General features: G+C 46.8%; 1 protein-coding gene across 2 annotated transcripts in view; it reads right to left on the bottom strand.

Annotated features, from left to right (window-relative positions):
* Positions 1–19761, bottom strand: part of LOC8025400 (neuropeptide Y receptor type 2) — a 1264215-nt gene that overhangs the window by 47405 nt on the left and 1197049 nt on the right. For both annotated transcript variants that reach the window (XM_042287344.1, XM_042287345.1), the window contains one exon: positions 9276–9350. The gene's annotated coding sequence lies outside the window, so the exon portion shown is untranslated. The remainder of the gene's footprint in view (positions 1–9275; positions 9351–19761) is intronic.

Genomic DNA, 19761 nt, shown 5'->3' with positions numbered 1-19761 from the left:
CCTAGTGGAATCGCCGCCTATTCGCCGAGAAGCCATTGTGACGAACTGCGCCGGCCTAGAGTGAACCCGCGATTATTACGGCGAGATTTGAGGTTTTTACGAATTCCGCAAGCTTTTTCTGTGGCGCAAAACTTGAGCGAACGTAGTCTGAGCGCAGCGGCCAAAAAGGGCATACTAGTGCAATAAATTGAGCTACGCTTCAGAGTAACGACAATTAACCATCTTGTGGCTTCAAACTATGGGTGCCAGTTATCTGAACCTTTACCTGAAATCACAGGAAACGCTCTTCCGTCCTCCTTAAATTTTTTAACAGTGCACGACAGAGCAAACAATACTACATGTGCTTTTTAACATCGAATCTAATGCTGAGCAACTGGCACTTTTGAATCATCACGATCGGCACTTGCGTCTGCTCTGCGGACGCATCAAGATGGCGGCGCTCAGAACATTATCGGGGAACAGGCCCATACTCTAATCTGGGGCCTACCTGTGGAAATTATTTGTTTTCCGGTAGGGACGTCCTGGTCGGTGCTTGAGCTATGTCCGCTCCTTTCTGTGTTGGGTAGAGTTGATTTCCTAACCGCGGTTAGTGGCCGTAAAACACGGTGGGCTTAATTCAGCTTAAGGCTGTCCTTGTAACTAGGGAATTATACTTGTGCAGAAAGCAAAGCTGCATTCATTCTTCATTTAATATCAGAGGCGATCACAATACCGGTGCTCCCCACAGAGTCGCAGCTTTTCATGGCATATAAGATGAAATAAAGAGGGCACGCGCATTGATTTGATCGATGTCCACGGTGCACGAGCTGACGTACCCCCCTAGCTTTGACTGTATTGCCATGAAACGCTGTCCCTGAGTATCAGGAACGGGTTTATGCCGATCCATAGCTTTTTTATGTTCCACTTTATTGGGCCACCCTTTCAGATATTTATATATTGCCGACAACTTTTGTCACCAGGGTATGCTCCAGTCAATCGCCCATACCGCCGGTACGAGTCCCCGTTATACTAAAAACACATTTTGCAGGATTTCAACGCTACGCGGTCGCGAACGCGCAGTAGGGCCCACGATAACCGTAGTACGATAATGGTAGTAAGGTAACGGTTTGCTGAAAGTCCTTATTGAAAAGCCACATTTTTCAAGCAGCCAGAATTTCGTTCAGCGCGCTTAATAAAGGATCATCCTGTATGTCAGAAGCGTGAAATAGAAGTTAGCAGTTCGTTCGTGCACGGAAGACCTGTGGAGCTTGATTGACGGCAATTATGAGAACCCACTAATCTATATTGTAGAAGGCTGGATCGCGGATCGGTAGCCCGTCTGTGGCACCACTGGTGGCCATTGCTTGACACCACTGCAGCCAATACAGGCAAGTCTATGGGAGAAACACACAAAAATAGGAATATTGGAGCTTGCATGCGGTGCTCCAAGGCAAGCTTTTTATAATGTGCTGCGATCATTACATCGGGTGTTATGAGCGGGAATTTGTATTTTTCAAGCGTTAGAACGCCGATTAAAAAATCAAACGTGGCAGAGCACCCGCGGCTGAGCTGGCAAGCTTGCTCTCGTAGCGGAGTAAACAAAAGAACCTGCAGTGAATAAGACCGTCCTAGGGGAAGGCCAGTAGTTGATGAATGTCGACAAAGTTCTATGTTGACAGCGGAATTCCGGGAGTGAACGAAATTCGCGTAGCAAAGCCTTCAAACCTTAGGTCTCTTAAATGGATAGTGAACCGAAATTTGGATTAAAAAAAAAAAAAAAAAACAATGCTGGAGATGTAGGCGGGACGCTACAATCCCTACAACACTACTAGTAAGGCGATATCTCAAATGGACGGCCGTATTTTTGGAAAAAGAAGTCGAGATTGAACCAGGCCGACGAGGGGCATGACCGTCAAGATACCGAGTTTCCTCCTCTCTTCGCTTCGCTCCCTCAAGGCCGCGAGGCGGAGAAGACGCGAGGCCGTTCCCTCTCCTTCTCGGAGAAACATGACGTCAACATTCCTGCCAAATGCGCCTCTTTTTTTTTTTTAAAATACGGTCATCCGTTCGAGATATCGCTGTATGAGTGATGCTTTGGTGTTTGTAGCATCCCGTTGCACGCTTTTGCCGCGTGCTTTGGGGAATCCAGATTCGGTTCAGCATCCCTTTAACTGAACTCATTGAAATTGCCACCGACTTTGCGGTAACTCTTGGTAACTCTTGTCTCATTGGCCTTCACTACGTTTTTTCGCCCAGTGAAGTCACTGTTGAACACAAAAAAAAAAAAAAAAAATTGGGTTGTGTGTGTGTTTATACAGCCTAGAACTTGGTCTGCCTCACAGGGGCGACGAGTCTCCCAGCTGTAGATGAGAAATTTAGCCAGTGCGGTACAGCCGCTAGCCTGGGGTCTTTAACGTGCATCACGCAGTAGTGATACACGACCGCACGCCGGTACGATGCTCATCCAGATCGAAACGGGCAGGGGTGGGGCTCGAACCCAGGATCCCTGGGTTCTGCAGCGCGAGCTTTCGCTCCACGTGCTCCGAGCTGGTGTGCGCTAGACCACTCGGCCACCGATCCCCCCAACACAAAACCTTAATTTATAAGAACTGTGAGGGCCGTTAGTTTTAATGTTTGTGAAGAAGCTATTTGACAGGCTTTTCGCAAAAAATCCAAAAAAAGATTCACTGCCGACAGCAGTTTAGAAACAGAGGAAAGGTCACTTTTTTCTCATTTTGCCTATAGTGTCCCATCCATTTGGTAATGTCAAGTGATGGCTGCCGGTGGAGCCACTAGACCCCAGCAAGAAAGGCCTCGATCCGTGATCCAGCCCACCACAATAAACATTAGTGTCGGAACCACGCAGATGCCCCTGTGAATAACCTAGGGTGCTTTCATGTGCGCTTTGCTTAGAGTGGAGACATCTGGCCATTTTGTCCAACACGTTTTTTTTCTTTTTTGTTTAGAAGCGCGTGAAAGAACGTGTCCCTGCACGCGTTTGTGACGCTGACTGTGCTATGGCGACATTTTGATTTCGTCGATTTATTTGTATTTTACCTATGAGGGCGTGCTGTCGGCATTGGGTGCTACAAAGGATGGCATCACCCTAAACAGAAGGACATTCAGGCGCCCTAGAAAAACCGAGAGCGCATGGCTCCTGCAAAATAGCGGGTATTGAAAAATGCACAATAAAAAATGCTTATAAAAATGCAAAAGGACACTTAAGACTGCTTACGCATAGGAATGCGAAAGCACTATGGTCCCGCGCGGTCGCCTCACAGTCCATCGCACGAAGCACACAACGAGCACAGATGAAGTCCGAAGCGCACCTTTTGCACATGGCGCTCCGGCGGTGACATCACCGCCGGAGCGCCATGCGCAGGCGCGAAGGCCGGCTTCACGGCTTCCGTGACGAGGTATCTGCGTTGCTGCGGTTTTCTTTGTGTTTTATTTCAGATGCGCGTCCGCTTTGACCTTGAGCGGCGCGTGCTTGATGACGTATTCTTATGGCTATCCTTCGGGCAAAACGCCCACCTTTTCGCGTAGTGGTACATAGGAGGCTTTCGCCTTAAAAACTGCTCAAGCTTGGGGGGGGGGGGGGGGGGGGGGGGGAGCGTTACGCTGCGGCAGAGCCTCCTCTATTCGGAGAAAGCCTGGCACATCGACGGCGGAGCTACAGGGCGCGCGGCCGCAGAAAAAAGGAGGGGAGGAGCGCGCGAAGCGGTGACCAATATGGTAGCGCAGAGCAGAAACGGCAGAGATAGTCTGCGAGCGCTTGGGTCATGAGCGGCCGCTCCCCGAACCAAGTTTGTTTTCGTGTTTTCGTCACCGTGGTTTTCGTACTCCGGGAAAAACGGCTGCGGCGAGGCGGCGATTCAAAAGGGCGCTGGCAACAACAATGCACCATGCCGGTGGCGTCGGCGGAGTTGTCGGTGTGCCAGCGGAGTGCGCCGTCGTCGGACCATCGTGTTGTGCCACGGAAGAACCAAACAGTTTTGGCTAAGTAGTTCCGACGCCCAGGTGCCGAGGATAGAAGTAACAGCGCAAAAGGATGAAAGTTGGGCGTGTTCCAGCGAGCACTGCGGCCAACTGCGACGGGAAACGAAGGTGCGTGCGCGCGTCGCGAAGACGAACGCTTTCAGCCAAGAGACCTCCAGCGCAAACGAAAGCGACGACCGGGACCGTTGCGGAGACGCGGACATGCGGACGCAGGGACGGCGAAGGGAAAGGGTTGACGTTGAGTTTCTATTCTCCGCGATACCGAAAAGAAGAAGAAAAAAAAGACTGTTTCTGCGTTTGGCCGCTCGCTCTTGTGTGGTGGCGCTAGCAAAGAAGGTTTCCTCCGCTCCCGATTCCCCGCCCCTCCTCTCCTACTTTCGGCGGCCACTTTTTTTCGCGACGTGCCGGGCTTTCCCCGAATAGAGGAGGCTATGGCTGCGGTCATGATCTACGGACGCTGGCGCAAGGCGCGCGCGAAAGCAGCCTGTTCCTGCTGTGAGCGGCGAGATTCATCGCGTGTCTCGTGTCGAGCCAAGGAAAGTGACTGCGACGGAACTTGTAGCGCACCAGAGGCACAGCGTCGAAGCTTAGGTTGTGCTGGGCGACGGTCGAAGACATGGGTGTATGCCCAGGACGCACACCAGGAGGCTCAGCATGTGTCGACGGCCACGCGCTCTGCTGTTCGCATTTCATTCGAACCCAATAGCACTATACCATGTATTGCGAGTGCGAACATTCCTTCATAAAATAATTTTTTTTAGCTATGACTTCATTTACTGATTTAATGATCATCCGGTTTGAAGAAATGAGGCAAGTTGTGTTTCTCTATACAGATCTTAGTTTGTTTACCCTTTTTATAAACCAAACATTATTGTGGAACTGTAGAAATAACAGAAGCCCTGTTTGCTTACAGCTAAAGACACGTTTTGTAGCGTTTATTTAAAAAAAGGACGTTTTTTAGTGTAGTATAACTTCTTGTTTGTTTACCTATACCACAAGTCCCTTTAGACTGATTATTTACCAAAACTTTTTGTTCTCGACGAATAGCATAAGCCCCGTTTTTTAAACGATAACCTTGTCTGTATTTTAATTTAACAGCACAATTTCTTCATTTTGAGCGAAATTTTCCGGATATTTCTTGTTATATTAGACAGGACTTTTAGAAAACCGTTACTGTGTTCCGCGTAGCGCGCCACTGGAGCCTTTGATGCATACTTTTAAGCGCGCGCATGAGTGACACCGTGACTGCGGCGCGCGCGCTTCAAAGAATGCTTCGAAGGCTCCAGTGGTGGGGGACACGGAACACTGTAAGCAATAAGGACATAAAGTCCTTATTGTTTAGAGTGTACCACCGTACCGTCTTCGAGAACCACGTTGCCGGCGTTCGAGTTGGTCCTTGTGTACGGCACACGGCAATCTTTGCAGTGCCCTGTGCTGCGCTGCTTTTCCCACATTACGCGAGAAACTCATTCACAGCGCGTCTGTCCACTGCATTTCTTTGAATGGCCATCGTTCTGGTTGGACCACCGTCCTTTTTTGAATGGGCCATCGTGCGAAGGCCACGTGCCAAAAGAGCGAGGGATCGCTCAAGCATGCAAAATGTTTTTTTGTGTGTTTTTTTTTTATTTTGCTACGGGAATCAGTTGAGCTAGGGTGCCTCAGTGTCCTTGTGTTTAGGGCGCGGTGAAAGAAACATGTAGGTGATACCTCTCTGTCCGACGCGGCGACCACATGTTCGGCGCACCGAGCGCTGCACTCGCACGGCGATAGATGGAGCCTAAGTATGGCGCCCCTCCCAAACCGACCGCTCCTGTTGTTTGTTCCAGTGGTGGTCCCGCCATTCCCTCGCTCACCGCTTCCTGTTGTACCTCACTGCCGCCACGCGGTCACCAAGTTACCAGAGTAGAGTGTACTAGAAAGAACGAGTGGGGCCACTGGAGTGCTATTTTGGTACCTCCCCATGTGAAAAAAAAAGTATAATCCAAGCCACTTTTTATGAAAAACGCGTTTCGTTCCAACGCCAGGCTTGACCGACATACTGGTCAAGGTCATAGAAACGATAGAACGCCGGACTATATTTTTTATACAACCTAGACGTCAGGTGTCACGTACATAAAGTCACCGCGACCTGACTTGTGGTCACAACGCCATGCGACATCAGGACGACGCCTTGATGTCAACGTGCGTCACACGACATGAAGACTGCTTTCTGACGTCATATTTTGTTGACAACGACGACGATGTTGACGTTGATGACGACGACAACAACGTCACGGGACGTCAAGATGACGGCGTCCTTGTCAATGCAACGTCATAAGGACGCTTCGTGTCAGTTCGTTGACGTCGTTGTCGACATGACGCAACTCGACGTCACGAAGACGTCCCGACAGCTTCACGACGTCGACGTCATCGTCGATGACGTTACACGACGTCAAGACTTCGTCGTGACTGCGCGTTGACGTTGCTGCTGGCGAAGGCGAAGACGTTACACCCCTTCAAGGCTTTGTCGTAATGTGACGTTAACGATGACGTCAGGATGACGTTAACGTGACGTCCTAGCGATGTTTGACGTTGCGTAGGGCGTCGACGTCAACGTCGGCATTGACGACCACGTCCACGTCGTGCTCGATGCGGCGCGCGACGTCATGACCGCGTTACAACGGCGACTTGATGTCGCGTAACGGCGTCGTCCTCAACGCGACGCGATGTCACGACCGCATCACAACGGCGACTTGATTGCGCGTAACGGCGTCGTCTTCAACGCGACTTCACGACCGCGTTACAACGGCGACTTGATGTCGCCAAATGGCATCGTCCTCGACGCGACGCGATGTCACGAAGGCCTTACGGCCGCATCTTGGCGTCGCGTAACGTCGTCGTGTCGGGTTGCTTTGACTTTACCTCTGACGTAAAAATCATAAAAAAATGACCGCATCTCCACCTGGTGAATGATGTTGATTGGGGCAAAGCTCTGGTGGTGCTTGTCTGCGTGGACGCTGAGCCGCAGCATGCCGAGCCTTTTGTTCGTTTTCACTCATGTCAGAAAGAGATTCTGTGGTAAGGAACGTGGTTCTATGCGGAGGGCAAGTTCGTCTGCTTCTTGTGCAGGGGGGTAGCGGTGACGTCAGAACGCCAAGCCCTGATTGGCTGATCGCGACCCTTCATCTGAGCGTCGTCTGCTCCCTTGCAGCGTCGTCTGCTCGCAACGTCGTCTGCGTCTGTCTTACCTTTCCTGCGACTTTCGGAAGTGCAGAGGACAGATTCACGAAACGATCTTACGCCAAAAATGTGCGTAAGACAAAACTTCAGAACATATTCGTATTCACGAAACGAAATTTTTTAAAGTTTTGCGCAGGTTACGACAAAATCCTACGACAGCTCCGAAGCTGTCTTACGCACTTCTTACGATCAAATCAGCATGGCCGACAGCGTCGCGGTCGCGACGACCCACGGACGTTTATTTTTATTACGTGTGCTTCTCACGCGTCCCGACTTCAAGCAGCTAGAAAAAAAGTAAAAGTACTTGAAACAGACCACGACGAACAAGAACGCTGGATCCACAAACACTCGGAAAAAGCTCCAACGTCCACGATTCCACCGACTGCGACCGAGCGAGCTTCGGCAGTTAGGCCTAGCAGGCACTCCGCGACTCGGCGACCGTCTGCCCACAACCGGCTGGCGTGTTGAATGGAATATGCCCGCGCGACCCTTGTGAACCCTTCCCGTATTATGCTTTGATCGCTGACCTCAATTGTAGATTAAGAGGTCAATTTCTTCCTCTTGTTATCTCCTTGTTTCTCGAGGCAACGGTGACTCTCGCCGGTGAAAAAGTGGTGAATCTCCGACAGACGCAGGAAAGGTAAAGCAGCCATCGCTTTGACTAGTAGACGTAAAGCAGACGACGTTAACTGCGCCAACCCGCCGACGCCGTTAAAGAATGAGGGGTCTCGCCGCACACGAAAAGAGGGAAAAAGTATTTGGGAGGGGACCTGCGGACACTAACACGCTCACTCTCGGTTCTTAGCAAACAAACCTCGGCGCCTCGGGACACATCGCCAGTGAGTCCTTTGACTTCTCTCCTTGATGCGCGTCTGCTAGTTGTTAGACAAAAACAACGTACCGCTCGAGTTATTTCGTCTGCGCTCTCTGAAAGACGAAGTCGAGCTCGCTCGACTTCCGAAAGTCGCAGGAAAGGTAAGACAGACGCAGACGACGTTGCAAAGGAGCAGACGACGCTGAGATAGGGAGTCGCGATCAGCCAATCAGGGCTCGGCGTTCTAACGTCACCGCTACTTCCTTTCTCATGCGCAGAAGACGAAAATGAGCCCACTTGCGAGGCGTATAAGACAGACGCAGACGATGTTGCGAGCAGACGACGTTGCAAAGGAGCAGACGACGCTCAGATAGAGGGTCGCGATCAGCCAATCAGGGCTCGGCGTTCTGACGTCACCACTACTTCCTTTCTCATGCGCAGAAGACGAAAATGAGCCCACGTGCGAGGCGTATAAGACAGACGCAGACGACGTTGCGAGCAGACGACGTTGCAAAGGAGCAGACGACGTTGCAAAGGAGCAGACGACGCTCAGATAGGGGGTCGCGATCAGCCAATCAGGGCTCGGCGTTCTGACGTCACCGCTACTTCCTTTCTCATGCGCAGAAGACGAAAATGAGCCCACTTGCGAGGCGTATACGCATTTGAGCATTTGACCGCAGCGCCCTTTCGTCTATAATCGTTGAGCCAAGGCATGCAAAGTTCAACGCGATTATATACGCATTTGACCGCAGCGCCCTCTCCTGTACAGACGTTGAGCGGCGACATGCAACGTTTCATCCATGACATCCCCAGCTCTTGAGTAACTACCACATCTCAGAGCCCCCTACTCGTCCCATTGTCGTGGCCGAGTGGTAAAGGCGATGGACTAGAAGGCCAAAAGGGGGTCTCCCCGCACAGGTTCGATCCTGTCAACTGCGCAAACATTTTTTTTTTTTTTAAGACTGATGGGATGGCAATCGATGTGAGCACGGACGCCGGACAAAGCTAGACCCTAAGGAGCTTCGCCCCTAAAACAAGTGGAACGCGTTTGCTTATAAAGACGACTTTTCGTATCTTTTAGGATGAGTAAAGTGATCAAGCACTTCCACGGAGTTATGCGAAATGATAGATGCACGCGTCCCAGCGGTGCTCGAGCTGCACCTCAAGCCTCAACGAAATGCGAGCCGTGCGTCTTGCATAATGCGCACATGCGTCAAGGCTGCTTTTGTGCATGCTTGTTCTGCTGGAGGACGAGAGCACATACCGTTTAACTTGTGCTTCACAGGCAGTGCAGGACTCATCAGCTTTCATAGGGGCCTGTTCTTGGGCTGCTTGACTTCTATTGGAAAAGAAATGAGAAGGAAGATGTGCGTTAAATGTACGACGTGGACATTTGTAAACGTTCTGTAATGAACGTCTTCAATTTCAATGCTGATTTTGTTGAACATAATTGCACATGGGATATTACGTAACTGAGTGGTTTAAATGAAACCTTAAGAAATGCTCGCACATCGAATCACCCCAGAGCACCGCGAGAATGAACCGCTGCAATTTTCAAGCGCAAGCAAAGGACCAAAGATTAACGTGGAACCGAGATATTACCCATGGTGCTGTACTCGTGACACTTCTGCAGTGGAACTTAAGTTTTTAATACCCGTCTGTAGTGATGCCTAATATAAATAATTGGTCAATTAGAAGGCCGTTTAGTACTGTAATAATTTACTCTATAGCGGTAATTTATTACAATTACATATATGGTTACTTCTTAAGCTTTGTGATATTGAGAAAATTACGTAAACGGGTAATTATTAAAACATAAAACAGTAAATACCTATATTTTGGCTAACTCTAATCGTAACACAAGCAAGCATAATTAAACCGAGAATGCCGGAAATCGGAATATGCCAAACTTGCTGCACAAACTTATAAAATAATTTAAACAAATCGAGCCATACGATGGGAGTTTGCCGCCACACACCTCTCGATATTTGAACACGCCACCTAGCGAATATTGAAACCAAAACGAAGCAACGGGAAGTAAACGTAGCAGAGTGCGTTGAAAACTGCACAATACACAGAAAGAATAAAACACGTAAAGGACGAACACAGACACGCACAGTCCTTTCAATGAGCAACGAACATTGATGAGATGCCCATGACGCTACGACCTTGAACTCAAAAGAATTGAAAGAGAACGAGAATATTCAAATTTTAAAATGAAACCAAATTACTCACAAATTTAAAAAAATACCAATTTAGAATAATAGGAAAAATTATAGAAATTAACCCCTACACAGAACAAAATAAAGGAAGGAACTTAACCCCTGAAAAAAGAGAAAAGGAAGAAGAAAAAAAGAAAAGAAAAAGAAGGCAAAATTAATAATTGACAAAAAAACATTTTACGATAATTTTGGTTTTTAGGCTCTTTTGACGATAAGGCCAAAGAAGGCTCAGAGACATTGTTCGCGGCGTATTTGTTCTTAAACGCTCCAATTATTCACGCCCACACTTATCTCTGTGTGAATCAAGAACAGTGGTGTTTTCAAAGTTTGGGGGGCAATCGTGGCAGATACGGGCATGCACAACTATTGGGTGGAATAAGTCCGATGATGCCTTGCTAACTTCTAAATGGTGCTCCCTAAGGCTAACATTTAGGCATCTTCCAGTCTGTCCCATGTATTTGCCTCTGCAACTCAATGGAATCGAATAAATTGGCTTATCTTTCCAGTTAACAAACTTGTTGAAGTGCTTGATGGGGCATTCGGGTGTTCGACTACAGTTATTCACCCTCATTCAAGAGAAGATCACCTTCGTGTCGAACCGAGCAGCAAGAGTCTTCAGGTGGTGGGCGGTGTTGTGCACGTATGGAATGCAAACCGGACGTGAATGACTATTTTGTTTCAGTGGAGGACGGATGGGGTCCGTGATGAGACGCTGAAGGGTTGTACGGAGGAGGTCAGCTGGATAACCGGCTTGGACCAGGCGGTCATGCTGATGTAGGACGCTTTCTCGTGAGAGGTGTGAACCGGATTTCAAGTGAGAAGAGGCAAAGAGGGCTCGGATGATTCCAAGCTTTACCGACTTGAGGTGGATACTGCAAAACCGAAAAACAGGTTTTTTGGAGCGTTGCTGGAAACTCCAGCCTAGTTCTTGAGGATGAAGATGAAGTTCTAAATTCAAATACTGTAGTCCTTGATCTGTTGGTTCTTCACTCGTGAAGTTGAGACCCGACAAGCAAGAATTCAGGGCTTCACAAATGGCCAGCGAAGAGACTGATGACGGATGAACAACTAGATAATCATCAATATATCGGAACACTCCGCTTTGGGAGCTATAACATCAAGTTGGGACTTCACGGCTCGTTCTATGTACACGAGAAAGACTTCACTGAGCACCGGGGCTAGGCATGAGCCTATACAGACACCTTTCTTATGTCTGAAAAGTTTTTTGTTGTGTTCAACAAGCGTGGACTGAAGGTTTACGGTAAGGGAATTAGTGAAATTTTTTGTGAAGATCCCTGTTGTATTTTGTAACTCGCATGAACCGTGCTTAAGAATAGCATCAAAAACGGAATTCAAGAAAATTCTGGGGTACAAGCTGTAGTAAAGGTCTTCTATATCTAATGAAAATATGGAGTGTGGCTTTGTGGTTACGTGTAGAGAGGTAAGGTTGGAAATGAGCTCTGTGGAGTTCGCAATCCTGAAGGGCTGGCGGAGATTCAACATAGAGAGATGCTTTTGAGGAAATAAGGCTATGTGTTTTTGCCGACATCCTCTTTCAGATACACTGCTCGTGAGGGGCATACAATCCTTGTTTCTCTTCGCTGTAAAAAATACAGAAAAATATTCTTTTGAGTTCAAGGTCGTAGCGTCATGGGCATCTCATAAATATTCGTTGCTTACTGAAAGAACTGTGTGTGTCAGTGTTCGTCCTTCACGTGTTTTATTCTTTCTGTGTGTTCCGAAACTACGCGTAAGGTGTTCGTTGTCTGGCATGGTAATCCTGATATAATAAGATGAAGTGACGGAAAATCTTGTTTCTAAAAAAAAAAAAGAAAATACATTGTACTAGAATCTGCGCGGGCTTCGTATATAAAAAAGCTGGCATTATATATGGTGATATTTCCAGTACGTACATGGAAAATCTCACTTATATACAAACGGAAGTTATTTTATTCCAGAAAGAAACAAAAACGCAATAGCACTGGGGCACAGATGTAATGACACTTAAAAACTGCACATAAAACAGCACAAACTCGAAAACGCGTACGAACACACAAAGAGCCACAAACATATGCAAAGAGTGGGCATTTGCGTCAGTTAAGGTGAATTTCGCTACACAAATCTGAGCTGCACTCTAAGAAAAAAAGGGTGTAGTCGGGTGCATCAGGCGCACATGCACCCTTTTCCTGAAAGATGCACCCTCCGTTACCCAGCCAGTGCATTTGTGCACCGACAAAGAGTATCCTCCTCTCCCTTAAAAACCTCTCGGTGTATCAGTGCACCGCCACGCTAGCCGCGCGCCCCGATCAGCTTGTGCTTGGATTCCCCCTTGGGGGTCACTTTTTGGGTTTGGCAGTTCCTTAGGAAGTATGGAGCTGTCCTGTTCACTCGGTATTGACAGTAGAGTGGACGCTATGCTTGTTTTAGGCCAATCTGGTCTCCGGGTAGGATCACGTGACTACAGTCTCTAAGCTAGAGGTAAAGCAGAGCACGGCACCTGCTTGAAGGCGAAGGCAACGGACAGCATCCACTGCACTACTAACAAAAGAGGGCGCCCCTCTTTTGGCCTTGAAGGAGCTGCTATTTTTCTACTCCACTCTTTTTCTTTCTCCCCCTAAGCTGAAAGTGTGGAAGAAGGTGCGCAGTAGCCGGACCAATGAACCGGAGGCTTTTTCATCCCTTCACTCCGCTGTCTGAGCGCGGGTAACGGCAGGAGCGTGATCACGTGGTAAAGGTTTCAAGGATGATATAGTATTTTTTCCGACCTCGGAATGTCTGCTTCCCGGCCTAGTTTCTTGTGTGCTGTGCTGCGACCAGCGGGGCTGCCGTAGATTTCGTCCGCGACAACGTATTCGAGTGTACCAAGATTTCCAGTGTTTGAAACATCCTACGCATATATCGGCAACAAGCGATTTCTTCAGAAAAGCCCAAGGAATTCATGTGATGCGTTCAGTGGTCGATTCGGCAAATTGCCGCTTCAGCCAGATCGTGTTGAATCTTCACGGACCCCTTTCTTTTCGTTTTTGTGTTTGTGTGGATCTGCAGTGCCCGTGTCGACATATATCTCGGAATTCCAATTTCAAGTCCAATATTTTCATCGTAAGTGCGCTACTCCTTTGCAACAAAGTGCACTACTCCTTTGCAACAATTGACCTTTCCGTTCCGGATTACCTCTAGAATTAGGCAGTGTCTATTTTCTAGCAGCCGGGAGAATAATTTCCCCGAAATTCTATCGGCAGTCGCCTGCCATTAGCTGTCTACAATCATGTGACGACTGCAGGTAGAATACTAATTTATACCCGTGCCACACGGGCAACTCGAATGCCATTTACAGCGAATGACATTCGAGCGGACGGCCAATCAGCGCGCGACACTCCGGGCTTAGCGCATTCCACGCGCGACAGATTGCGAGCTGATTCGCCGATCACACAAATGTCATTCGTTGTAAATGGCATTCGAGTTGCCCGTGTGGCACGGGTATTATTCTCCCGGCATTTTCTGAAAGCACGTTTTGTTGATACACGTTTTGTAGAAAAGTTTCATCAACACTAGCGTTTCATCGTCACTCGTTACGTTAAATGCACGCAGTAGGAACATTCTGTCGCGCGTGTATCTGAACGGGTGGCCGTGCTCAACGACCCAGCCCACCCGTTCACGCCGCTTCGTGATGGCAGTCTGCGGCGGCTCATTACAAAAAATGTTAACCCACCTCTCCCACCCGTACACGTCACTTCGCGGGTACACTCTGGGGCGGCTCATTACAAGGGAAAAAAAGAAGCAAATATAGGAAAGCTACTCTGAGCTGCCGATGAAACGTCGTTCGATGAATGAATTGCGACTGCCGGTGGAATTTCGTGGAAATAATTCTGTCGGCTGCTGCGAGAACAGACAGTACCTAAGACTCACTCCTGGTTTTTGTTTGCTTAGCAATAATAATAATAATAATAATCCTTTATTTGTATAATGCCCCAGAACAACCTATTGGTTATAGTGTGGTGGCACATAAAAAGTTTAAAAAGAGAAATAAAAAAAAACAACCTAAAACATAACAAAACCTCAACCCCCCCCCCCCCCCCCCCCCCCGACATATGCTCTCGGAATTAATACACTTCACAATCATAAACCAAAAATATGCATATCAAGTATTCGTTTGAACGCAGCAAAATTTAAGAATATGTCTACATGAGTCGGAAATTCATTTAAACAAATTTGCATTCGAGCCAAAGGGGACGGTCTCGTTTGGATAGATCTATAAAACACGCTTGAGTTTCTAACGACTCGGGCCGGTACATGAAAGTTTAAAGACGACACAAGATTGCTATCAATTTGGCCGTGAACCACTTTGTATAAAAATATAATGTCACGAGCAATCCTTTTTTTTGAAAGGTTCTGGATTGAAAGTTCTCTAAGAAGGTATTCATAATCAAAATAACATTTTCTATCAAAATATCTATCGTAAACAAGGCGTATAAATCGCTTCTGAACTCTTTCTATCCGCGCAGCGTCGGTCATGGTTAGCGAATTCCACACTGAACTACAAAACTCAAGTTTAACTCGTACAAGGGAACAGAAAAATCGAACTACGCACATTATATTTGAAAAATCATGCGTCAAACGTGATATCATCCCCATTGTTCCAAAGGCAGAAGCAGCAATTTGTGTAACATGATATGAAAAGGTAAGATTACTATCGAAATAAACACCAAGGTCACGAACTTGTTCCACACGTTCAATAGTGGAATTGTCGATAAAATATTGATGTAAAATTCTTTCGCGTTTTCTGCACATGGATAGCACTTTTGTTTTATCTGGATTGACCAGCAAAAAGTTACATCAGCACCAGTTTGAGATACGTGATACATCTTCTTGCAAAAGAGCACAATCATCTTCCGACTGGATACTAAGATAAAGCTTAATATCGTCCGCAAACAAGAGCAGTTTCGCATTTTGTATGCACAATTTTATATCACTGATGAATATAAGAAAAAGTAGCGGCCCCAAATTCGATCCCTGAGGGACTCCCGAAGTAGGAGTAAATACATCTGAGAAACTATTCAAGATTCTTATTCTACTCTTTCTATCCGACAGATAACTACGGAATAAGTTTAAAAGAGACGACGAAACGCCGTATAAAGAGAGCTTATACAAGAGTAAGTCATGATTAACCTTATCGAAGGCTTTTGATAAGTCAAAATACACAATATCAACTTGCCCACATGTAAGAACAAATGGGACAGTATACTCAAGGAGAGAACAAAGGTTCGTTTCTACTGAGCGCCCTTTTATAAATCCATGGTGAACGGTGCTTAGTTTTCGACAAAAGTAAAAAGAAGGACGGGCATGTAAAACTACCTCAAAAACCTTTGAAAAAGAACAGAACAAAGACACGGGGCGGTAGTTATCTACCCTAGACACGTCACCGGCTTTGTGTATTGGCACTATCACTGATCTTTTCCAAAGACATGGGAAAACACCATTTCTCAGCGATAGGTTAAATATGTGCATAAGTAAATGGGCAAACAAATCAGCGCATCCTTTAATAATAAAGTTAGGTATTGTATCATCTCCCGCTGACTTCTTCGGTTTTAATTTTTGAATTGCCTCTAAAATTTCATTTATGTCGACCTCACCAAATGTGAAATTGTCGTTCCAACCAGTAGCGCAGATTGAAGACTTGCTTTTGAATTCTTCCTTGGAATAGCATTCACGAAAGTAAGTTTGGAATAAATTAGCTACTTTTTCAGGGTTTGTGACGTAGTCCGTATCAGTACGTAAATAAATATTTCTTGCAGACTCTTTCGTGTGCTTCCTGACAAATCGCCAGAATTTATCAGGCTCACGGTAGAGACTATTTTCTACCGATTTTTTATAAATGAATTTGTCGTGTTTAAACAGTTTCTTTACAAGTGCTCAGTAATTAAACACTGAACTTTATGTACCATAACTCAATGCTGGTTCTTTTAAACAATTTATGATAGTGTTCTTTTTTACGCATGTAGTGTTTCAGCTCCCTTGAGAACCAGAACTGGTATTTAGAAGGCTTAGACAATCGCTTTGGAATGAACGCATCGATTGCATTTTTCACTATCTTCGTCAAGGATTCAGTCGCAGAATCTACACAGTTATCATGAAGAACCGTTGACCAGTTATTATCACGAAGGAACGTATATAAACCTAAATAATCACCCTTATGATAGTCATATCTGGTTAAATTTTGTCTGTCACGAGACCTCACCGGCAAAGAAAAACATACGAAGAAGGGCGGGTGAAAAACGTCAGGTTTCACAAGAGTATCGCTAACTGGCAGGACACTGTCTAGAGGGCAGTTTGAAAGAAAAAGATCAAGAACATTCCCGGCCGTGTTTGTGAACTGATTATGCTGAGTTAGACCATTAAAATTAATGAAATCTACTAGACGTGACACTTTTACCACCGTTTGATTATTTCCACTACTGCTTATGCCGGTCGACCAGTTCACTCCTGGTAGATTAAAATCGCCGTACATATGTACTTTAAATTTCGAAAATTCAATTTGCTGTTCAAGCTTTTGTAAATGGTTTACGAACACACTCGAATCCGAGAGCGGAGGAAAATAATAGTTTCCGACGAGGTAATTAAACCCATCGCGTGTTAATAATTCAACCCATACGCACTCTGCATAGGTTTCTAAATCTACCCTTCTGCATGATTTAATGTTATCCCGCACGGCTGTCAACACCCCCCCCCCCCCCCCCCCCGCCAAATTTCTTCCCGGTTGCACCGTAATCCCTGTCCCTTCGATAAACACTGTATGATGTTGGAAAGTAACTTGTGCTGGAAATTTCTTTCAATAGCCAAGTTTCAGTTAAACAGAACATGTCAAAATTAGTGGAAACAATAGTTGACATACAGTCATCTGCTTTCGTCCTCAAACCGCGAGTGTTCTGATAATAGCATTTAATCTGTTGTTTAGTCATCAGTACTATTTGGTAGTGACGTTCGCGTCATATCAAGCTTTCCAAAAAACTGGTGAAAGATACACCCCTCAGGCCAAATGTCTGGGTTATTAATGGTTTCAAAAAGGTCTTGTTCGACCGAAACATGAAAAGAAGAATCTTCTCAGTTGTGTAACAGCTTTTTTGTACCTCTTCGAATATCATCCATTGCTTGCAAGTTGTACTTGTTTACGGAATTGGCTGCCTAATAAACTTCTATGAGATTTGAAAACAATCCCGTGTGTCCATTTACCTGCCTTTTTGCAATCACCGGGGCGCATACATTTTAATGGGGGTTTCTTTGATGTCTTAAATAGGTTGATGAAGTTAGTTATTAAAGCGGGTGCATAAAGTGGTGTGACTATGCACCTTTGAATCGAGTGCATCTGTGCTCTATTCGAATTCAGTGGGTGTAGAAAGAGGTGTAGCAGTACACGATTGAACGGGGTGCTCCTGTGTGCCCTTTGAGAGCAGTAGGTGTAGAAAGGGGAGTGATGGCACACTATTTAGCGGGGCTCGTCTGTGTTCCCTTTGAATGAGGCGGGTGTATGAAGCGGTGAAATGGTACACCATCTTTGGGAATAAAAAGAGGTGCAGCCGTACACCATTGAATGGGGTGCACCTGTGGTCCCTTCGAGTGACATTTCTGTAGAGTGTTCCCCCAAAGGGTGCAATATATGTGACTAGCACTTACACCCCCTCTGGGTGTACCCCATGACACCCTTTTTTTAGAGTGTGCACGAATGCACCAGAGTATTGATAATATTTTGAGGTTTATTATAAACATGTAATGTAGGTCGTACGATCGTTGGAGTTTCTCCTGAGAGCGCTGGAGGTTATTAACAAAAATCCATATATATAATCATTTTAACTGCTTTGAGGACATTTTGAGGCCATTTTGAAATAACATAGAACGCAAGCTGGATTGGAGTCCTGTGTCACTCTGCTTGGATAGCTCGCTGCTGTTGCTCGCTGCATCGGTTTTTAAAGAGAAGTGGAGGCGCGCCGGTGGTGAGGCATTGCGCGTTGTCACGGCATTACTACGTCATTCATGCATCGTCTCATCGTCTCAGACAACGTTGGTCTCAGACCAGCCTGTGAACAACTTCGTTTTGTACAGCGGTATGTCATCGCACTTGAATGGCGCCAACTTAGGAGCGTCTTTCGAAGCCTTGGCTGGACACTACTTCCAGCCGAACGTTGACGCTGCGCTCGTGTCCGATTTGTGTCTGCGCTCGATCTCACTGTGAGGATATGAAACTCCTAAGGCACAGTTTTTAATTATTGTAGGTGGGTTTGTTCAGGTCAATTCTCAAAACGGCAGGAACATATTGCAGTTATCCGGCTCAACCGACCTCGCCCTCGACCGGTGTCAAGCTATGGCGCGTGGCATGCACCATTTGCTTGGCACAAATGTATAGTTCGATAGTTCAATAGTCCGATAGTTTTATTGAACTCGAGTGAATTCACACCAGGCGTGCGGGCGACAAGTAAAGGCGCCCATGCACACTGTGCGCCCTCGCCGCCCACCTGGAGGCAATCGACCTTTTGTAGAAACAACGGTTCGAGAATAACTGGTTCTAGTACCCTCTCTCTCTTCCTTCTGGCAGAGCATAGAGGGAAGATGGTCTCTTTGGACTTCGGAACAAAAGATAACCTATGATAGGGACAAAGGTGAGCTTCCTTGAATACCAGCTGAACGTGTAGGAAAACCGAAGGAGTGGAGAAAACAAAGACTCGCACTGCTAAACTATAAACCTTTTAATGAAAAACTTCTTTTTCCTCGACACTATTTGTAAAGGTTACTTCTTCTGCCGGATAGCCCAGCAGTGTGAGTCTGTTTTCTCCTCTTCTTCGCTTTTCCTCTACGTTCAGATGGTATTCAAGGAAGCATGCCAAAGCAACCAGCTCAGGGGGGCTAAGCTCGGCGCGGCGAGATCGAGGCGAGTTCTCCGCCAAACTCTCCGACCGCCGCGATTGGTCGGCGCCGTGCATGACGACACGCGCCGACACTCCCTAGATCGTGACGTTAAACGGAGGGTTTGAGACAGTCGGAGAGTTGCATATTCGGAACTCGCGGCGAGATGCGGTGACGTCACTGTGACGTGTAGGAAGCCGCCGCGGATGGGAAAAGCTTGCCGGCTCCGACCAGTGCCACTAAATAAGCTACGCTTCAGAGTAACGACACTTGGCCATATTGTGTCTTAAAATCATGGTTGCCAGTTATCTGAAGCATTATCTGAAATCACAGGAAACGCTTTTCTGTCCTTCACAAATGTTTAGACAGTTCGCGGCAGAGCAAAGCAATATTACATGACCTTCCTAACACCGAATCTAATGCTTAGGAAGTCGCACTTTCGAATCATGACGATCGGGAGTTGCGTCTGCTCTGCATACGAGCCAAAATGGCGGCGCCCACAACAATGTAGGGGAACGGAGTGCCGATACTCTAAGCGCAGCTTATTTAGTGGCTCTAGCTCCGACCTAGGCGAGTTTGGGCGATTGGACGCGAGATCAGGGAGAAGCGTCCAAAATGGCAGCGTTTTCGTTCGTG

The sequence above is a fragment of the Ixodes scapularis genome, unplaced genomic scaffold, assembly GCF_016920785.2.
Source record: "Ixodes scapularis isolate PalLabHiFi unplaced genomic scaffold, ASM1692078v2 PGA_scaffold9__187_contigs__length_104089568, whole genome shotgun sequence".
NCBI classification, from domain to species: Eukaryota; Metazoa; Arthropoda; class Arachnida; order Ixodida; family Ixodidae; genus Ixodes; species Ixodes scapularis.
Note: the sequence above shows the minus strand (reverse complement) of the source record. Positions and strands in the feature narration are given on the sequence as shown.